Source organism: Lepisosteus platostomus, chromosome 8, assembly GCF_059453375.1.
Source record: "Lepisosteus platostomus isolate fLepPlt1 chromosome 8, fLepPlt1.hap1, whole genome shotgun sequence".
In the NCBI taxonomy this organism is placed as follows: Eukaryota; Metazoa; Chordata; class Actinopteri; order Semionotiformes; family Lepisosteidae; genus Lepisosteus; species Lepisosteus platostomus.
In genome coordinates, this window is record NC_142618.1 from 37,494,999 (window position 1) to 37,510,901 (window position 15,903).

At 41.5% G+C, this 15,903-nt stretch overlaps 1 long non-coding RNA gene across 1 annotated transcript; it reads left to right on the plus strand.

Annotated features, from left to right (window-relative positions):
• The first annotated feature begins 277 nt into the window (after positions 1-277).
• On the plus strand, positions 278-3,412 carry LOC148657270 (uncharacterized). The gene is made up of 2 exons (XR_015940917.1): positions 278-1,363; positions 1,943-3,412. It is a non-coding gene; the product is annotated as an uncharacterized LOC148657270 (long non-coding RNA).
• Positions 3,413-15,903: the final 12,491 nt, after the last annotated feature.

The window sequence follows — 15,903 nt, forward strand, 5'->3', positions numbered from 1 at the left end:
TTGTTGCTGAAAGCAAAGAACATCTTACAAAAGCTCGTCAAGTAGAAGTCTGACTGTCGTGTTCTGGTAAACATTTCTCTTTTTGATCCTCTCAAGCTGCTCTTCTGTCTGCCATCTGTGTTCCAATCTCACCTAAACAACATTTGTTTAAATTGGCATTTTGTGGGATATTATATATACATTGATGTATTTTGTTTCTTTCCTTTCTGTCTAATAACATTTCCCCTGGGTTCTATTTTATTGTATAATTTTGAATTTTTTTTAATGAACGACAGTCAAAAACTAAATTATCGCTATTAAACAAAATATTTGGATTCCTAATTTTACCAAATATTTGTATTCTTAATATGTGTATGTTTGCAAGGGGATAGGCTGTATTTCTATCCTACATGTTGAGACATGTTTAAATATGCTTTAAAAAACTGCATTTTCTGAAAATATTGCACAAGAGCAGCACATGTACTACAGCATCATAGAGACCATGGCAGATTTCTCTCAATTATATGTCATTTAATGCTTTTCTTTCCTGCCATTGTGTAAGCATATTAGTTGTGCAACACTTTGTTTCCCAAGACATGTATGGATTTTGTTACCAAGGGTTTGAGTTACACAGTCTTGAGTATTTGTTTAGAGGGAGTGTGTACTATTACAAGTCAACATGCTCATTCAGCACACAGCAAGGTGACATTGAGTTCAAAGCTTGCTTGATTTGGTGTTTATGTCGCACACACAGACTAGTGGTCTCACTATAATATAAAATAATAAAAATCAGACTTCAATAATGGCTGCCTTCATTTCAAAAGTCATAAGATTTTGGTTGGGTTTATTATGTTAGTTCACTGATAAGAAAAATGAAGCTTTAACATAATTAAAAGAAGATGCAATAAAATAGAAGTATGGTTTTGCCTTTCTAGATTTAAACATTTTTAAAAACCAAAAATCACTTCATGAAGTGAAAACACCACCATTTTACTTTACAAACATACAATACTAAGATACTTTAAGATTCATCACCTAACACTGGTGAAATTTATCATGTATGATTTAAAACTGATTTAAAACTTCAAGTGATCCCAGTTTTTTTAGTTCAAGTAAACCACTACTTTGGGACCATGTGTTCAATCAAGGAGTCGCTAGGTTACTAATGCCACAGAGTGAAAAAATGGGTGTGGGACAGCAGGTGTCAAGGACTTTTAATTTGCAATGAATGGCCAGTGTCTCCATAATAAGTTGCTGCATCTGTTTTTGTTCTCCAAGCTTCGCATTGATCAAAGGTTCTCCCTGCTTAGACACTTATTAATTACCACAGTACAGAGGAGACATGTGGGAGTGAAGTCTAACTGGGAGGGGGCTCCAGAACAGGGTAAGAACTAACAACCTTGTTACACCTGTCTATATGCATACAGCCAGTTTATTAATTAACCCTGAGTCATTAGGGAAAAACTAAGGTTGCTGCTGGAAAAGGTGTTAGTGGGACCAGCAGGGGGTGCTCACCCTATGGTCCATGTGGGTCCTAATGCCCCAGTATAGTGATGGGGACACTATACTGTAAACAGGTGCCGACCTTCGGATGAGACGTAAAACCGAGGTTCTGACTCTCTGTGGTCATTAAAAATCCCAGGGCGTTTCTCGAAAAGAGTAGGGGTGTAACACTGGCGTCCTGGCCAAATTTCCCATTGGCCCTTTCCAATCATGGCCTCCTAATAATCCCCATCTATGATTTGGCTTCATTACTCTGCTCTCCTCCCCACTGATAGCTGATGTGTGGTGAGCGTTCTGGCGCACTATGGCTGCCATCACATCATCCAGCTGGATGCTGCACATTGGTGGTGGTGAAGGGGAGACCCCATTACCTGTAAAGCGCTTTGAGTGGAGTGTCCAGAGAAAGCGCTATATAATTGTAAGCAATTATTATTATTATTATTATTATTATTATTATTAGCTCCCACCACACCCAGGAGATCATAAGAACATTTCCACACCCCCACAAGGACTCCTGGGCCCTTCATAAGCCCCAGCCTGAGGATCCACCTGAAGGACAGAGACAAAAGAAACTGGGGGAACACAGACTGCACCACTGGACACTGCAGAGGACTCAGACACCAGGGACACCACAGAGAGCAGCAGAGGGGCTTCCTCCCTCCATACTGGACACTGGACTCGGAGAAATCTGATGAGGATGCCTAAGACTTCACAGAGTTCTTTCTAGGTGTGCTGGGTCACTGACCAGGGGTGGTTTCAGGAAAAGACCCAGGGACTGCTCCTTTGGGAGACTGGGTTTTTGGGTAACTGGGGTCAATGGTATTCATGTGGTCTGTGAATGTGTGTCACTTAGAGATACTTTTAGTGTAATGGGTTCAGAGAGAATTATAGTAACAAAATGGATTGTTACAGTATGTAAGTTGGAAGTTATATACGTTTTGTCTGGTCTGTGGGTGCACTGATGGTTCTGGGAGATATAAAGAACCTGCGGCAGGGAAGAAATGAGTCCTAGTGCCCTTACAATTCCTAGGTGGAGTAGTCTGCTACAAAACTAACTTCTTAAAGCAGTTCCTACCTTTAGGGGACACCATCCATGACACCATGTGTTCAAAGTGTCGCTTTGGGTCTGAGCTCAATAAATCTTTCACATGTCAGTCCATCAGAGAGTAAGGGGTTATCTGACCTGCAAGAGGCCTGCACTCCTGCTGTAATTAGCTGTTTGCAAACGAGGGCACCAGCTGATTCTAAGCAGACTCCCTTCATAAGCCCTTTCTTCCTCATCCTTTTGCTGTGATCAGCTTTAAGGGGGGCATTAAGGGGGGTTAATGGACTTAATGGGCCCAAGGTTTGTCAAAAACATAAATAAAGCAATTACATAAACAATTACAAACCAAGTCAAGTCAAATGATAGCCACTGTGTCTCTCCTCATGAATTGTTCCTAAGCACCTTTTCTGTAGTTTACAGTGAGCATGTCACTTGCCACTGACCATCTTTATTGTGTCTGGCATCACTCTGCTGCAATGTTTCCAGTATCATTCACTGCTAATTATTAACCTTTTTCACAGCCTTAAAGCTGCCAGTTTTACACCCTGGTAAAGGCAAATAGAAGTGTTGTGAAATATAATCAAAGCATTAGTAAGCATGTGTAGACCTCAGCGTTGGGGGAAGTTGGTTTTGTAAACAGCGATCAGCTGCAGCTACAAGTTCCCAGTATAACGGATTGCTTTTTAAAATTAACAAGATGTTGGGGTAATTAATTTTTTGGAAATATTTACAGTGATATTTGTAGAATTTGTAAAGTTAAAATATTGCATTAGCTCTTAAAAAATAATTTCCCACAGCCTCTTATTGATATATAAAATAATGCCTTTTGTTAACAACTTGTAAATGAAACGGATTGCTTTTAAAAATAAAATTTACCCTATATTGGTAGTGACGTATCGTGTGGAGACTGACCAGCAATACCCAGCTCGTAAACCACTGTAAACCATGGTTTAACAAAATAAATACGCAGTAATAGCATGGAAGAATATTGGTGAGCTTCAGAATTTCCGAGATAGTTTTTTTCTAAGGATTTAATATGGGTGAACTTTTAAAGAAATACATTTAGTAAGATGTGAAGTTTTAGCCTCGGTAAACCATGAAGTGGACAGTTTGTAACGGAGCATCTGAGTTAAGAGATCGCAGAGAGTGCCAGGTGATAGGAGCTCCGAGATGAAAGTGGTGAAGGAGGAGATGATCTGCGGTTTGTTGCAGATTTTGCCTACTATTAATCTGCTCCTCCCTCCTGTAGTAAATCAAACGTTGAGTTGGAGCTGCTCACCAGGAGGGAGATCTTGTGTGTCCATCTACAGATGACTGGCAGTGTTGTCTGTCTGAGGGATGTGCAGCATTAAAACAAAGTCCTCATAAAATACAAGAGTTTTCTATAAATAGAAATACAGTACTATAAAGTTTTTATTTTCTTTACAGACTCCACCCCCAAACACATAAAATGAAACAATTCTTAGCACTACAGCCTAAACACTGCATATCGTCAGGTAGAGCTTCTCATAAATTTATATGTAGACATATTTCTAGTTGCTCTATTGTAATATCTAGAAGTCTTTTACAATTTTATTTTTATTGCTGTTGCTACTTTGATAGTACTGTAAAGACTTTACAGACTTTATGGTCATAGACATCTCCCAACATGATTTTCAAAAGCATGTACTGTATTGTACATCCAGATACAATGTCTGTATATATAAAAATAAGTGATTAACTGCAGTTTCCCTGTTAATGCTGGTAGCTTCACCTGAAGGTGAAACAGAAGAGTCAGTGAAATGTGCAGATATAAGTTTACTTGTGGATGTGCGGTGCTAGAAGAGGTACAGTAGGTGATTTTTCCATTTTCACAGGTTACACTGGTACACAGTGCACTCTTCTGGTGAGTATACTGTAAATACTGGTACAAAATCAGTTAAAACATTTTAATTTCTCCGACACTTAATCGATCTTCTTGGCTTTCAAGAGTCTTTAGCGTCTTATCTTTATATAACTACTTCAGCAAGACGAGGATGCTGGTGATCATGAGAGAAATTTCCACATTGCGCATTTACCGCAAGGTTGACCAGATCAGCTGAGCTCAGATGATAAATTAAATGCTGCTTTGGAACAATTAATTGAGAGTTCATGTAATTATCCTGTGGTGTACTTCGCTATTGCTAAGAGTTAAACCAATAATATGCTTGGGAAGTATCTGTTAAATGTAATCAAAAAATACATTTTAATACTACAGCCTCCAATTGCATGATTTCGTTTTTTTCTGTGCTGCTCTCCAGGGTTTGAAGTTCCTAATAACATTTTATTAGAGGACAGAAAAGAAGATCATATACAAAATAAATTCACTAGATGCTCATTTATTGATTAGATTATTGTTGAGGGGTTTTGATGCTTCTTGGATTTAATTTAATTTCCCTTTTATTATATAAAGGGGGTACCAGGCGCAAGTGATGGTTGGGATTTTGGGGTGTTATTTTTACTTTGTTGGGATTTTGATTTTTAAGAACTTTAATGAACACATCCTGGACCGGACACACAGACATGCACACATTCAAACATTCACACCAGGGTCGATTTTCTCAGACTAGCATGTCTTTGGACTGTAAGAGGAAACCGGAGCAGCTGGAGGAAACCCACACGAACATGGAGAGAACACAGCATCCCAGGGATTGAACAGAGGCCCTAGTGCTGTGAGGCAGCAATGCCAACCACTGCACCACCACACCACCACACCACCCACAATGTATATCATGATACATAAAATTAATAGTTAATCACTCAGACATTCCTGCCCCTCATTCAAGTCCTGGAGCTTTAGCTCGATACCAGAGTGCCTGGAGAGTGGGTCAGCCGGCCAGCTAGACAATATACAGTACAGTACAAGACAGTGGAGATCAGGAAGCTGGGAGCTCTTTTTTTCACACCTGAAGAAGGCTTCACAGCCAAAACGTTGCGTTTTCTTTCTTCTTTTTTCAGCATGGAATAAACCTATTGTTCCTTTGCAGCCTACGCATGCTATCCACCTGAGCTCTTTTTTCAATGCCCTGCAGACAGCAGACAGCGGGGCAGAGGAAATATAAAGGAACCACTTTGTATATTACCACGGTTTGGGACTGTCAGGATGGAGAAAGGTACCAGAGAAACAACTGAAGTGCTGCGCTGAGATTGTTTTTCTTCTTCAGGTCAGCAGAGGGAAGCATGTCTGGATGGTCAAACAGAGCTGATTCACAAATGTGGTGCTGTTGAAGTTTTTTCATCTGGAACAGAATGGGAAGTGACAGGACTGTGCTCCTTTTTTTCTTCTATTTGCTCATGATCAGGTTTTTAATTTGTTTGTGTGTACTGCGATACTTTAGTGTGGTTGGAAATAGCACATCAGAGTAAAAACTGCAATTATGTAATGTGCTCTTCTGTGCATGCACTGGTAGCTCTAGGTGATCCAACAGCCTGTGTTGGGTGAAAATCACTTGATGACGCAATGGGCTTTAACACCTGCAGATGGTCACTGCTATCACTTTAACATCCACCGATTAAAGAAAAATGAGAATTTAACTTTAGAATATATTAGATAGCCTAAAGCTAGCCTGTGACCGTATATACATGATCTTGTTTTACACGAGATGCTTAAGATGCATTCATGACAAATGCAGCATAATTCAAAATCATGTAAATTATAAACTTATTCCCCATAGGAATACATGCAAATAGTAAGCAATGCATTCCAGCCAGAAAGGATGCCTGGCAAATAATTGAATGTGAAATCCAACAAAATCTCAAGATAAGACAAAACTTCATGAGCAATTGCATGGGCATGCATATTTAACTTACAGTACATTATTACAGCATTGAGGTGGAGCTCCTCTTAAACCATTGTGTAGTCATAATTTAACCTGCTAGCTGGACCACAATGGGAGAACCTGGCAGCAATTCAAGACAAAATACAAGAATACCCCCCACTCCAAGAGTGGTGATCACACTAACCCCCTCATCAGGGTAACGGGATACACTAATCCACATTCCATTACTTCTGGGGCCTTTGACTTCAGAGTTTCAAGTTCACCAAGTTAATCCTGTTGTCCTCACTGCTAGGAGCCTCCAACCCCCCCAACCTGGAGCCTCCTGCTCCTACTCCATTAGGTCGCTGTTTCATACTCAGTGTCTCCACTCCCAGGTCCGCCTCCAGCCCTGACGTCCACTCCTGACTCCACCAGGTTGGGTTGCACAAACACTACTTACATCACCAAGTCTCTTCCACACTACACACCGTGCAAAGACCCACCACACTGTCCCTCTCCAACACGCTCATGCCCTTAGGTTATGAACTCACAGCTGCCAGCGCACCTCACATCGTGCCCAGCCACCACTTCACTATCTCCCAGAGGGTGCAGCTAAATAGACCCCACTCGCTTCCAATACCAATGTATTACCAGGGGGAGGGTCCCTCTATCACACAACCCACTTTGGTCCCCTCACACACACGAACTCACTGATTTACTCAAACGCGGCGGCAAGCTCTTCTAACATCGCCACAACTAGTAGCGTCTTACACCCGCTACTGTCATGCTTCAGCCTGGCACTCTCGCAGCAGAGCCTCCGCATTTGTACTTTCCCCCTTTAAACCACTTCTACACCTGCCGTTCATTCACTTATTCCCGTCAGGTGTGGTTTCCACGGCAACGCGTCTTCCTTAATCCGGGGCTCTGCCCCCACACCAGACACTCCCTGCATTGTGCCACATTACTTAACCAGATACAAATGAATCTTTTTTAAGGAAACCAAGAAATCAGACTCTTGTCAACATACACGTGATAGCCAAAATAAAGGAAACACCAAAATAAAGTATCTTAATAGCATGTTGTGCCACCTTGAGCCTCAGGACAGCTTCAATATGCCTTGGCATAGATTCTTCAAGTCTCTGGAACTCTTTTGGAAGGATACAACACCATTTTTCTGTGAGAAGTTCCATCATTTATTGTTTTGTTGATGAAGGTGGATCTCAGGGGCCGATTGAGTATTAGGGTTAGTGTTCAACTGGGTTGTGATTTGCTGACTGGGACAGCCGTGGCATACTGTGTGGTCTACATTTTTCTCATGCCCATCAAACCATTCAGTGACCTCTCATGCGCTGTGGATGGGGACACTGCCATCCTGGAAGATTCCACCCTCATTAGGATAGAAATGCTTCACCAAAGGATGAATATGAGCATTCAGAATGGCTTTGTATTTACGGGCATTTACCTTGCCCTCTGCTATTCCATGCCAGTGAAATGCACTCCAGACCATATCAGGGGCATCTGAACCATTGAGCATGGGAAACAAGCACTTGAGCCTGTAGGTTTCTTTTGGGATTCACCACACATGTACTTGTCTGCTTGTTGAGATCAGGCTGAAGAGTGACTCATCTGATCATATGACATATTTCTCCTGCTAAGTAAGCCACTACTTATGTTCCTTGCACCAGTTTACTCACATACAGTAAGTGGATTTTTAGATGTTATAAGGAGTTCATGCACTGCAACCTGAACACAGTATCCCTCTCTGTTCTTGATGGAGTGTACTTGATGAACTGCCTATTCACTCCTTAGATTGAGATTTTCAGTCAACTGATTCAGAGTTGTTTGTCTGAGTAGTCTCTGTCACCAATAATAACCCCTCTCTCAAGGTCACTTAGATCTCTAGCTAAGGTAGCCAAAAGAGTGGGCAACAAGGCCTGCCCATTACTGTATTGTTGCCCAACTCACATGTCCTCTAGACATCAGTGCCAAAAACGCATATCCTGGAGCTGCATCTAAACCTGTGGAAACAAAAGAAGTGGGAAATATATCGTCACAGAATTTAGATTTATTTACCTCAACAAATCATCACAACATTGTGCACAACCTGTTCTTCTGAAGTTGTGTCTGAATGCTTTATCTCCATTTTTAATGGCTGGGATTCTTCAAAGTTTTTGAGACCTGATAACATGTGGCTGCAGATATTGCTATTTTAAAACAGACACTTGATACTTGAACCCACCAGAAAGTGTGTGTGATCCATAAATGTCAGGTTAATGCTTTGACCCCAAGAGACAGCCAATAAAATAATCTTGTGACCTTAGGTCATATGATTAATGCTAACCTTTTTATGCAACCTTTTAGCTTTTTTAGCAAACTCACTAAAAATTAGAGACAGCTGTTGAACTCCTTCAGGCCCATATTGTACAGTAGACCTTTTGTTGGTTCCCTTTTAGGAAAGATTGAGCATATCCTTTCTTTCACAAAGAGTCTGACCCTTTCCTTCAGGATGTCTTATCTTGTTTATTACTCTTACATTTGTCTCTGATTTTCTGCACAGTGTTCATTTCTGTGTATTCTGTGAGCTCTACACATGTTCTCTCATTTTCAAGGCCATGCATCTGCAGCTGTGAACCAGCACTGAGTGTTCTTCATTTACTCCATCATGATTACACTAATGCTTGTCTTTCTAACACACACTGACGAGGTATGCTGTTCCTTCACCCAGCTGGGAAAATAATTTGCAACACAGCTGGTCTGTCCAGCCCCTGTGGTGACTTTCAGTCTTACCCTGCAAGGCCTACATGCCCAGAGTGGACAAGCTCAGAGAGAGTCTAAGAAATGCTCTGTATCTTACCACTCTTAATCTCCCTTAGCTTTCATAACACCTACTGACCTACACCTTTAAAATGTTCTGAAAGCTGACGGCTCAAATCCTATGTCCTCACTTCGCCTTAAAGTATCTATTTTATGCAGTAATCTTTAGGAAGGCTTGGGACACTCACTCACAAACAGGGTGAAACGGTCTTAAGAACACTGAACTGCATGCTAATTAGAAGAAAAGTAGTTTTAGCTTAGTGGCCTATAGTAAGGACTGGACAAACCAGACCTCAGGTAGAGAAGGTGAGAGACATTCAGGACTGGCCAGCCCTTAGCACCAACAAAACCCCTAGCTATTAATACTGCAACAAACACATATACATATACCATATACCAGGGGACTCTGCTTTCACACAACTATACTGAGTGTCGCAAGAATCTCGTGCTCATATTGTCTGACATTAACAGTCCTGAGTCATGTTGCTATGAGAGAACCATGATCTTACATATCATCAGCCAGACTCAGTGTGATTTCTTTTTCCACAGGAAGGGAAGTGTTTCATCTGACGGATATCATTAGAGTCGACAAGGAAGGTACTTCATTTTAAGGAATGTGATGCCCCAGATGGAGGAAGATATGAGAAAGGTGTTATAAAATCAGTGAGTAGTAGAGTGGGCTGTGTGTCACTAGATCAAGGACAGAGTAGAAACTCACAATAACTGTAGCTCAACACCTCTCCCTTTGCCCTCTGTCACATTGTGGGAGTGGGAGGAGCCGCGATGAACAACGGTATTTAGTCAACGCCCCTACTGAGGGTTTGAAGTACTGGTGTGAGGTTATGGAGAACCAAAAATAACACAAAAAAGGGAAAACCAAGAATAAAAAGCAAAGACAAAAATGTGCCGCTGTGCACCATGACATCCAGGCTGGGCTTACCCTATTTAACAGGGTCCAGTCTGGAAGAGCAGGGTGCACAAAGCCCAAACAAATTCAAACTTGATGTGTGAAAATGGTCAGCCTGCCCAGATAGAGATGCATGACAGAACAGGCAAAAAGAATATAAAAAGAAGAAAACAATGGCCTTACGCTTGGGTACAATCCCTCTGGGACTGCCAGTGGAAGTTCCTCCCCTTCCAGGGGTTTGCTCTGCTCGTCCATTCGGGGGGTGTCAGTTTTTTTTTAAAGAGCCTTCGCAGCTGTGACTTGTCCTTAAGTAGCCAGAACAGCTGTGACTATTAAAATAACGCATCGCCCTTCATCCAGAGTTTTGCCTCCACACTGAACATGCCCCTGCGTAATGCCACACCTCTTCTTCTCCTCCATCACCTTTCATTTCTTTCCCAGTCAGGCTCTCAACCTTTTTTTCAGTAGTTCCTGTACCATTCTTCCTTTACTTATTTCCAATGATCTTCTATTCTCCATCTCCTGTAAAAAATATTCCTCAATTGCATAAAAACAGCCATTCATTCCTCGTACAATCGCTTCTATTTTCTCCAGCAGCTCTGTGACCTGAGTGGGTTGTCCCTGTTCTGGTTGTTGAGAACATCATACCTGTTTCCACATTTCTCCAACAGCCACTTGAGCTTCTGCCCTCCTCTATGTGCAGTTCAATGGTCGTGTCACGCCCTAGGTAAACAGTACTATTGTGTGTCTCCAGAATGTCTCATTGCTCCAGATGTTTCTGAACTAAACACTATTCTGTGATTGCATCCAGATTAAGCAACAGGAGGAGAGCATGGGGTCCCAAGGGGCATGGAGACACACTGGGATCAACCACCTTTTTAAGCCAATCTAGAGTAGCCTCTACAGGCCACTGCTGTTCATAGCTGTTCAAGAGAGAAATACCAGTCTGGTGAATCAATCTGCCTCTTCACACACTCCTTAGTTACTCTCTTAGCGTCTGACTTCTCTTTGCCAGGATATTGACATTTTTTCAAACCTGAGCAGGATAGCCCAGCAGGATAGCCCTGATCTTCGAGAGAAACTGTGAATCTCAGGGGAATCAGTCTCTCTGCCCTGTGTTTCTGCATCAGGGGTTCTCTTCCCTATAAGAGAGAAAGGCACAGTTAGAGCTAGACAGTCCTGAGAGCTCAGCTACACAGCTGCGCCACTGTTCCAGTCCAGCAGCTATATCACCCTACAACTCACAACCTCCTGTGAAAAACTAAGGTTGCTGCTGGAAGAGGTGTTAGTGGGGCCAGTAGGGGGCGCTCACCCTGTGGTCTGTGTGGGTTCTAATGCCCCAGTATAGTGACAGGGATCCTATACTCTGAAAAGTGCTGTCCTTAGAATTAGACATAAATCTGAGGTCCTGACTCTCTGTGGTCATTAAAAATCCCATGGCTTCTTGTAAAGAGTGGGGGTGTTACCCTGACCAAATTTCCCCCTGGCCTTTACCAATCATGTCCTCCTAATAATCCCCATCTAAGAATTGGCATCATTACTCTGTTCTCCTCTCCGCTGATAGCTGGTGTGTGTTGAGCGTACTGGTGCACTATGGCTGCCGTCGCATCTTCCAGGTAGATGCTGCACATTGATGGTGGTGGAGAGGAGTCCCCATTACCTGTAAAGCACTTTGAGGGGAGTGTCCAGAAGAGCACTATATAACTGTAAGGAAATATTATTATTATATTATTATTATTATTGTGATATTAATACAACAACCACTGATCACAACACCTGAGCAAGCTACTCAGTAACTTGCAGACTTATAATCAGTAACTTATAATGTTCCTGTTTTGCTCCTCACAAACAAGAGTCAAACTTAGTTTAGTTAGACAGTTAGCTTAGATCAAACAGCCAGCCTGCATCATCCAGTGCCAGTAGAGATTAACTATAGAGCTGGGTCACTCTCTCTCCACATTAATCCACATCTGTAGCTTGGTTAGAAGGTTTCAACCTTTCATGTCTGCTTGAAATGTACATTTGCAGAGTTCATGTGGATTGTGAAACATTACCCACCCAACAAAAGTGTGTCTTGTTCAGAATGTTGCACTTGTCTTTATCCCAGACTGTTTCTGATATTCATTTGCACTACAGCTCCCTTAGGACAAAGAACAATAACTATTGTTGGAATTACATCTGTAGTGCAATAACAACAATAGTTAAGTGTTTAATGGCACAATAAATCAACATGACTCTGAGTCAGCTCTTTTGTCACAGGGGTTGTGACTGCGTTCAAAATGAGATATGAGATATCTGCTTACTAAACAGAACATTAAAACCTATACACGACATTCACCCCTTGCCCAACTGATGAGTTAATGAGAATCACTGATATTTGTAATCAGAGCTGTATTTCTACCTTGTAGTCTAAGTTTTGATTTGGTCAGACCTCAGAAGTTGGGATAGGAGTTCTCCAAGGTAATTAAGTTTGGTGTTGTAAGTGTTGTAGGTGGCACTATCTTATAATCAAACTTAACATGACTGGGATCTATCTGTTCCCTGCTCTGTTCAGGACTAGCTACTAGCATGTAACATGAAACAGGATCATTAATCAACAACTGGAATTTCTATCACAGTTTGCAAAAAATACAATGTTTCAGTTTTCTTTATCCTTATTGATAATGCTGTTAGTATAATATTTGGAAATATAAATCTGTGATTTTACCCTAGAAATGTTTTACACTATCTGAATGAGTACCGTAGGGTTGAGGGGTTTCCAGTCCTGTTCCTGGAGAACTAGTCAGTGTGTCTGCGGGATTTTCAGACCTGTTTACAGCATCAGCAGACAAGCTGGAAGAAGCAGTTAAATTGATCCAATTAAGATGATAACAAGATGATTTAAGCCATTAGGAACTAAGCAGGAACAAAAACCCCTGATTGGGATTACCAGCCCTTCACCAAGTAATTAAGAAGAAGTGTTAATTAGGAGAAGATGTGCCACACTCGTGATCTTTTTGATTTAGATGAAATTCTCATTTTTGTTGTGATTAAAATCAGGAAGGTAAGGTGTGATAATTAATTTTTGTATTTCCAAAAGCAGGACCTAACCGAAAGGAACATTTTTTTCTCGGTTTTTAACATCTGTACAATTGAAAACATCTACCATTGTTTGGGCCTTAAAGTAAATGGGCTGTACAAACAGGTGAGGTGTGAGACTGGGATTCAGAATGGATCAGGAAATAATAAAGTCAGAGATGAGTGCCATTAGTACCAGAGTACTAATCTTAGCAACAGAGCTGGAATATGGCCTAAGGAGTCTGAGAACGGCAGAGACCAAAAGCAGAGCCTAGGGAAACACAGTGGATGGCTCTGGCTCTGCCCCTCACTGGAGGACTTACCTCTTCCTCGCTTCTTTAAGCAGTGTACTCCCATCATGGCCCCTACTGTGATACCCCCACATCTGAGTATCCCCACACTGGGGCCGAAGCACACGTCTGCCCCACCCACAGCAAGGCTCGTACCTTGACCCAAAGCTTGACCGCCCGACTGGGAAACGAAGGTGGGGCGGTCAAGACTTTGCTGATGCTGTCTGCTGCAACTCAAAGTGTTTATTTACACTGGATCTACTCTGACCGGACATGGTGCAGTAGAACATCTCCCTGGAAACATCCCCACAGGACAGTAGCTGTGGAACTAGTGCCAATGCATGGCAAGGCCACAGTGGTGAACCACACTGCACCACTCACAACCCTGTGAGGGTTACTGCCATTCAGGACCCCAGCATTCTGGGCATGGATTTCCTGCTCTTCACAGTGGAGCAGCTTAACTTGAAGACCTTTGATCTCTTCCTGCCTTGTACTGCATGCAGTGCAACAGGTGATAATTATCACAAATTATTATTATTATTATTATTATTATTGTACAACATACCATTTGCCTTGACAACTGTCAGTTGGAACATGTTGCTTTGTGAGTATCAGGACAAGGGAAGAAGCTAGCAGGACAGCCAAGATACTAAGTAACGTTTCCTTCCTTTCTCAGGTTCTACAAAAGCCTCATTCGGGTCACCTGAATGAAGTTTGTTGTTGGAATGTGATGGAAGGGACTGTTATTTCTTCAAGGTACAGTCCCCTCATATGGAGCTGTTTCTGTCTTTTTCTTCTGGTTGTTTAGGACTGGGTTATTAAATTGTTTTTTTGGCACGTGCACAGCGATACCTCATGATGGTTACCAGTAGCATGTTAGAATAAAACTGTTCTACCTGCAAACATCCTAGCAGTTAGGGATTTTAAATTTAAATTTTAAATTTTAAAATTAAAATATGTGGAAATCTACCCAAGCTTGAATACTATGGTTTTGGCTTAACTTAAATGGCATTTTTAGACAAGACAAGAGAGATTTGGATACTGTATATAACAATCTCCTTTCATATCTCTATAATTAAAATAAGTACAAAACCACGTCAATTTCTATAGCTCCATGCTAACACCTCAGTGACTACTGTATTAAATTACAGTCACTAGTTAGTAAGTTTGAATAGAGTGGAAGCTGTAATATGTCTCTGATGACTATATTTCTGACATTTGTATTGCATCCAGTCACAGTGTGAGTAGATAATGAAGCTTCTGTTTCTTTGGACAACTGGAGAAAAACTCAGTTTCCTCTTATAGGCTACAAGATCTGCTTCTGTCTGACATCTCTGTAGCAATGCAAGTTAAAATCAGTGCACAATAGTTCTCACGCTCTCCAATTTCTTATAATGCTGATGTTGTGTCCTTTTATTCAGATCCACGTATAAATTGCTTCGAATCAATGAAAGTTGAAAAAGAAACCTACTGGATCTCTTGTAGAAGAACACAACTTGGAATAATCTGAATTTTGAATTAAAAAATCATAATCACCAGGTGATCCATTTTAATTTTATTCATACATGATTTTAAGGAATATTTTCACAGGGATGAACACATCCATGAGCACATTCTTTCATATAGTCTGGGACTGATGTTTCAGATGTTTCAGTGTTTCTGGAAAAGATATGTGCAACATTTTGTCACTCTGCAACTTACATCTGGCAGCCCACTGAAGCTAAGCAGGAGTGAGCCTGGTCAGAACCTGGATGGAGACCTCCAGGGAAAAACTAAGGTTGCTGCTGGAAGAAGTGTTAGTAGGGCCAGTAAGGGGCACTTACCCTGCAGTTTGTGTGGGTCCTAATGCCCCAGTATAGTGACGGGGACACTATACTGTAAAAAGGCACCATCCTTCAGATGAGACGTAAAGCTGAGGTCCCGACTCTCTGTGGTCATTAAAAATCCCAGGGCGTTTCTTGTAAAACATAACATAGCATCCTGGCCACATTTCCTACTGGCCTTTGCCAATCATGTCCTCCTAATAATTCCCATCTATGAATTGGCTTCATTACTCTTCTCTCCTCTCCGCTGATAGTTGATGTGTGGTGAGCGTTCTGGTGCACTATGGCTGTCGCATCATCCAGGTGGATGCTGCACATTGGTGGTGGTGGAGGGGAGTCCCCATTACCTGTAAAGCGCTTTGAGTGGAGTGTCCAGAAAAGCGCTATATAAGTGTAAGCAATTATTAAATGACTGTCCTTAGCTATGGCACAGGATGTTCTACATAGGAACTTGAGTAAAGAGTAACCTTTGGATACACAGGTATGGGTATTAGAAAACTTTAAAAAAACGTACCTTGACTCTATCGCTTGGATTTGTAGCTGTGGAGAAGTTAGTTGTACAATTGAACTTGAACTTGAACTTGAACTTTATTGCCATATGTAACCGGTACTGGTACAATGGAATTCTTACTTACAGAAAGTCTCTCGATTGTAAAACAAGTGTAAAAAACAAAACAAAGTGCAAACAGTGCATCAAGACAATGTACAA